Source organism: Pseudopipra pipra, chromosome 5 (assembly GCF_036250125.1).
Source record: "Pseudopipra pipra isolate bDixPip1 chromosome 5, bDixPip1.hap1, whole genome shotgun sequence".
NCBI lineage: Eukaryota > Metazoa > Chordata > Aves > Passeriformes > Pipridae > Pseudopipra > Pseudopipra pipra.
Genome location: NC_087553.1, coordinates 31312035 through 31318464, shown reverse-complemented (window position 1 = coordinate 31318464; position 6430 = coordinate 31312035). Strand labels below are relative to the sequence as shown.

At 40.7% G+C, this 6430-nt stretch overlaps 1 long non-coding RNA gene across 1 annotated transcript; it reads left to right on the top strand.

Moving 5' to 3' along the window:
* Window positions 1–944: 944 nt before the first annotated feature.
* Window positions 945–2369, top strand: LOC135415281 (uncharacterized). Its single transcript, XR_010431049.1, has 2 exons — window positions 945–1466; window positions 2236–2369. It is a non-coding gene; the product is annotated as an uncharacterized LOC135415281 (long non-coding RNA).
* The last annotated feature ends 4061 nt before the right edge of the window (window positions 2370–6430 follow it).

The following is a 6430-nucleotide window of genomic DNA, read 5'->3' as shown; positions in this document are numbered from 1 at the left end:
ACAGAGAGGATGGAGCATGTTGTCCACATATCTTATGAATTCTGCACTTACCAGACTTTCTATGCTGGGACTTGCAGCTGTCTTCTTAAACTGTACAAGTAGTCAAGACACTATTGTTGTCATCCCCATCAGCTTCAACTCTCCTGGCTGAGATATTAGTGGCTGCAGTACACTTTCCTCTGTCAGCTGGAATTCCTCCACATTTTCATAGTTTAATCAGTGGAAAACCTGAGGGATGACTTATTTACATTGTGTTTATTATTTGGGATAGTTGTGTTCCTGACTCCCAACAGGCAGTGACAAAATAACAAAGAGAAGTCCGAGGGAAATCAAAAGAGACTTCAGGGCTATGGGACAATTGGTAGAGGGATCAGGAGCACAGGTAGTGATTTCCTCGATTCCTCTGGTAACGAGGAATAATATTGATAGGAATAGGCAAAGCAGATCCATCAGGTCAATGAGTGGCTCTGAAGTTGGTGTAGTTGGAAAAAATTTTGGTTTTTTCACTGTGGAATGATGTACGCAACACCTGGTCTACTGACACCTGAAGGGATCCATCTATCTCAAAGGGGAAAAGGAGTTCTACCACAGGAGCTAGCAGGGCTCACTGATAAAGCTTTAAACTAGCTTGGAAGGGGGAAAGGGACAAAACCAGGTTTGCCAGTGATGAGTGATGGGATGGTGTGCTAAAACTTGAGGAAATGAGCACTTACGGGATCCCTCAATCTGCCTCATGAGGTGTTGGCTACAATGTACCACACCTGAAATGTCTCTGCACTAACGCAGGTAGCATGAGGAACAAACGAGGAGCTCAAAGCTTTGGCCCAGTCCCAGACATTTGACATCACTGGCATAAGTGAAACCTGTTGGGATGAGTCCTGTTAAAGGGTTACAGTCTCTTCAGGAGGAATGGGCAGGGCAGAAGAGGCAGAGGGGTGGCACTGTGTGTAATAGAAGGGTTGGAATGTATGGAGCTCACAGCTGGCAATGACACAGTTGAGAGGCTCTGGGTAAGAATCAAGGGGCAAACAAATAATGGAGATGTCATTGTGTGTGTCTGCTACAGACCTCCTGACCAGGGCAATGACACCAACAAATTATTCTTTGAGGAACTAAGGGACACTTCCAAGTCAACTGCCCTTGTCCTTATGGGAGACATCAACTTGCCAGAAGTTAACTGGGAGCATCACACAGCTGGTACAACCTGGGCCAGAAGATTCCTAAAAAACCTGGGTGATAACTTTATGGAACAGGTCCTAAGGGAGCTGACTCAGAAAGATGCCCTCCTTGATCTGCTGCATGTCAACAGAATGGATCTCGTGAGCAAAGTGGAGATTGGTGGCTGTCTTGGCCACAGCGACCATAAAGTGATTGAGTTTGAAATCTCTGTTGACAGGAGGAAAAGTCTCAGCAAAACCTCGACTCTGGACATGAGAAGAGCAGGCTTCAGCCTGCTCAGGGAATTAGTAAGTAAGGTCCCCTGGGAAAATGTTTTTACAGGTGTTATGAATATTAAGCAAAATCATCCTTCCTTTTTTAGAAAGACTACAAGCTGCAGATGAAAAACAATTCTTCTTTAAGCACAAAAGCAGAATAATATAGGAAAATCCAAGTGAGCTTTATGTCTAGCACATTTGCCTTTTTACTTATGACTGTAATTCTAAATGAGGTTTGAAGGAAGAGCACTCTGACTTATTAGCGCTGTGGACAATACAAGGGTACTTGGTTTTTCCTGCCCAGTACATATTCAGTGTTTGGGTCGGGGAAGCTGGTAGTGATGGTCCTGACTTCAGACATGGAGATGTCTCTTGCATCGCACTATTTTTATAATCAGAGGTGATTAAACCTTTGGTCTTCTGCAAATGATTAGTTAATTTTCTGGAATACTAGAAAATAATATGGAAATTTTTCAATGGTATATGTGGCAGTCTTGAGATTTTTCTTTTACTCACCAGAAATACAGTTTCTTCCAAGGACTTATCTCCAATGTGCAATATTCATTGTTTGACATTTCTATGGATCCTGTCACACTTGGCAATATCAGTTAGTCATGCAACAAAGGTAACATCACATAACAGGAGTTGACACATTATACATGTTGAAAAACCATGACAAAGGGACATGGCGAAGTGATTTAGTGAAAAATAGTAATTCACAAATATGTCATAAGTTTGGATTTGACCACAAGTGAACTGCTTAGCAAATGGTTTTTTTTTTTTTTTTTTACTTGCTTAGATGTAAATTGAGCCACCGAAGCAAAGATCTGCAGACTAACAAGACAGTATTTGTAATGAACAATTCAGCTGTCCTACTAACCAGTTGTCTGGTTAATGTACCATTTGAAATAAATTGAAATGTTTTGCATCTGACAGATGTTGTGTGCAGGTTTAACAACAAGGGAGGACATCATGGTTGAGACTTAGCTAGGCTCCAAGAATATACTTACCATACCCTGGAAAAAGTTTAAGACCTTATTTGTTGAATTTGTTAATTCTCAGATGAGTATCATTCCTCTCATAAACTCCACATGAGTGAGAAAATATTCAGGTGGCATTTTGCAGCTGCTGGCGTCTCTAATCTGCACTCTGCTTCAAGCTTTTAAACAATTAGCTTAATTTTTGTAATTAGTTTTGATCTCTGTTTTGGGGTCTGTAGAATATTAGGAACTGTTTCAACAGGCATCTATAAAAGGGGTAAGCGGTGTTATAGCTGGAACATATGACTGAATTAATTTTCTCTCAGGACACTTGGAATCAATATTATCAGCCAGAAACATGTTGTGTCCTGTATTTTTTCCATTATCTCTAAATTGCTCTTTATGAACCCTGGGTGGTATAATGATGAATATTGTGACAGGAAAAAGGATTTTCTGTGTTGATGTGACACAGTACAGTGATACAGACAACTCTTTTGTGTGGAGCTGGGAGCTATTATTTATTAATTCATTTATTTCTTTTATTGAATCTATATGCACTGTAGTGATACTGCATTAAACTGTAGCCCCTACTGAATATTTTTCTGACAGCTGTTACTAATCAGTGGAAATAAGTTGGACCAAAAACTTGTGTACTAGAAACAGAAAGAATATATCACAGGAAGGCTGGGCTCTTCAGCCACAGAGAAAAAGAACAGAATAGTTTGTGAGCCGTTGGATTAAAGCACCAGCGCATTGATAATCCACTCAAGATGATGCAATGCTGGGCACTAATCACAACTGCCTTCATGTGAACTGTGATCAAGTCAGCAGATATCAGCCCCCACTTCATGGCATTGGCCCAAAAGGAAGAGTTGGTTGGTGCCGTAGGTATGACAGATCAGTATTCAAAACCACCTGGTAGTTCCAAGTCCAGAAGAGGTATTCAAATGGAGGAAACTGGAAACTGAGCTATTTCTTACCCAATTCCTTTTTCATTCTGTAATTTCAAACAGGCAAATGTGAGAATTTTCCAGGCTTTTAAAATACAAAGGCTTTCTGGATATCCCATCAGGACAAGAATTCATAGAAGAAAACCAAAACGAGAAACCTTACTTGAAATCAATTAACATCAATATCTGAAAACATTCAACATCATTTCAAAATGAATGCCCAACTCTCCATTAGAGTAATTAGTCCTACAGAAATACAACAATGGACTTAGTGCACTTGTCTCACCCAGCAGCCATTCTCCATTATGCTCTTTGGATTCATTGGTTATAGAAATTATAAAGTAGTGCTGTAGAGAAGCACAGGATTTGGAATGCTTTGGAAAGTATTAGATGAGTACATACATTTAAAAAAAAGTTGTAGATGTTTACATTGAGACCCCCTACATTTTAAAGAGCTGTAACAGCACTACTTGTTTGAAATGAAAACTATTTGTTTACATTTAGATTTTTTAGTCCATAATGATGAATATATCAAGCTGCTTTTAATTAAGTTTTGAATGCGGAAAGATATTTACAAGCAAAAACCACAGCAAGTCTTCAATAAAATGCACCTTTTCCAGTGCTTTAATGTGTCAAACATGCTTACCTGCACATTGACCATGAACCATACGAGGTATAGCATGTGCCTGTTCTAAAGTTAGCAAACATTTTCAACATATTCCAGTGGATCTACTTCTAAATAGAGTGAAGTTATACTATGATGTCTGAATTACTTACAAAGCTGTCCTAGTCATGGTTTCCAGAGAGAGGCCCATCCTGTCAGTAACACCATTCATATTAGCACTATGCAGCCTCAGTGCTGCAGGCCACCCCATGGGAATACCACATGATGCAAACCCACTGTCATGTCTCAGGGATGCAATCTCACAATCTCCTCCAACCACATATCTGCCACTTCTCAGAGCCCTGACACGAAGACTCAAGACTCCTGCTGTTCCAATCAGCTCTGTTGTATCTTTGTAGTACCCTAAGTTTGCCTGTTGCCATGTCAACAGTGGGCTGTTATTTTCCAGGTACAAAATTTAGGAATCTGTTCACATGGCTTTTCTCCAGGAGTTTCTCCATATGGGGTATGGAGCAGCAGTATCTCTTTTTCTAGGCCCAGTCTGTTTCAGAAATCAGTCTCACCCTTCAGGTATTTGGTATGACAGACCTGTATGGGAATAGACAAGCAGTTCAGTACTGTCAAGTACCTTCTTCTGTTACTGAAATTTTGAAGACATTCCACAACTTGGCACTGTGCATGACATTCCAGTTATCATCACTGAGTTCTGGAAAAGTGTGGTGTCCAGCTGAGATTATTAATGGAGTTTCTCACAGTTCCTGTGATTATTGCAGCTGTAAAGGTGCTGTTTCACTTCAGGCACATGAGCCTCAGCTTCAGTGAATATATGCATAATACTCACATATTACAGGGAGTAATGTAATGTGTGAGTATTATGCTCACTTCCACCCGTTTCTCTTGTGGAAAGTAGAGCAACAATTTCACTGCTCTCTTCTTCCACTGGTGGCATATGCTGACATCCGTGACATCATCAGCAATGGCATTAGCCTGTGCTGCCACAGGAACTTGTGGGATTGGCCTGACAAGCACAGAGTCTGAAAAAGTTCAGCTCTTCCCATATGTCCTGCCAGCTGTCTGTGAAGGGCACTGCCTATCAGAGCAGGCAGGTGGAGAACTGAGTCTGATGACCTTCACAGTCTGCATTAGAGAGAAAGGCTCCCTGAAAGGGCCCGTGCACCCTCGCTCCCACACCTCAAGCAGCACTTTGTAGTCATTTGTGTCCAAGACATTTACCACTCACCAGGGACACACGCTCAGTGGTGACTTCCCAACACTAGCTCAAGTTCTGTGTAATAGAAGCATTTTCACAGTGCCCCACTAGCCAACTGTGGTTCAGATACGCAAATCAAGCTGCCTGGGATTTTCAAGTCTTTCTCTTCACCTATACATCTGAACTTGGCTCTGACCATTCCACCAACCACAGACACATATTGTTGCCAGCAATATTCTGAGTTTAAGTTTGCTTCCTCCAAATATTTACAAGGGTCTTAAATGCTTTCTGAGGCCCAAGTAGCTCCCCTATGGAGAACTGACCAAATAGAGAAATCACCCATTAAATAAAATATAATTACCTTCTCTTGCAGTTGCCAGAATAAGGATTTTCTGGGGAACCAGCCAAAGGACAGAAGAGGAGAGTGGGCAATGTGCTGTAATCTCTCAAGCCCAGAGCATGGGACAGTCCCTGGACAGATTCACAGAGCACTGTAAAACCAATTTGTGTATCCTCTCTCCCTCCCTTAGGAGATGAAGCACTGAACCTGACTTCAAATATTGTTTCAATTCCTTCAAAGCAGAGCAACTAGTGACTGTATTCTGCAGCCTTGATTCCCTATCAAGTACGCAAATTGAAGTTTAGAGGAGACTTTTGTCAGGAACTGGCTCATCCTGAATTTCCCATTTGGTTTCTGAATAATCTAATGAAGAAAAATTCAGCAAAATGTCATAGGGTAATATTGGAGAGTAAAACTGTTACAAAATAACATGAGTGACTCATAGACTGTGGTAGGAGTTTTGTATTCTTTTTTTTTTCTAGGCTGTTTCATCCAGGCTCTGAATACTGCAGAACAGTCTTAAGGAGCAATGAAATAAACTGGATATTGAAGCTTTTGTAGTTCACTACTAACCAGCTCTTTCAAAAATCGTCTTGTTGTTAAAAGCAGTGATGCAAAACTGGTGCAGAAATTATATACTGTAGAAATAAATCAGGCCCTAGGAAACCAGGTCAAAACTCTAGATTCCAGAAACAAAAGGATAGATCACTCTAAGTAGCTAACATGCTCAAAGGAAAAAAAATCCTTTGTGGATTCTTGACCTACATTCAAGTATAATGGTACTTTTCAGCTGCTCTTAAATCTTCAGCTGCTCTTAAATCTTTTTTCAGCCTTATTCTAGAAAGGGTATTGCGATTCATAAGAAGCTTGACTGCTGGAGCACATCTGC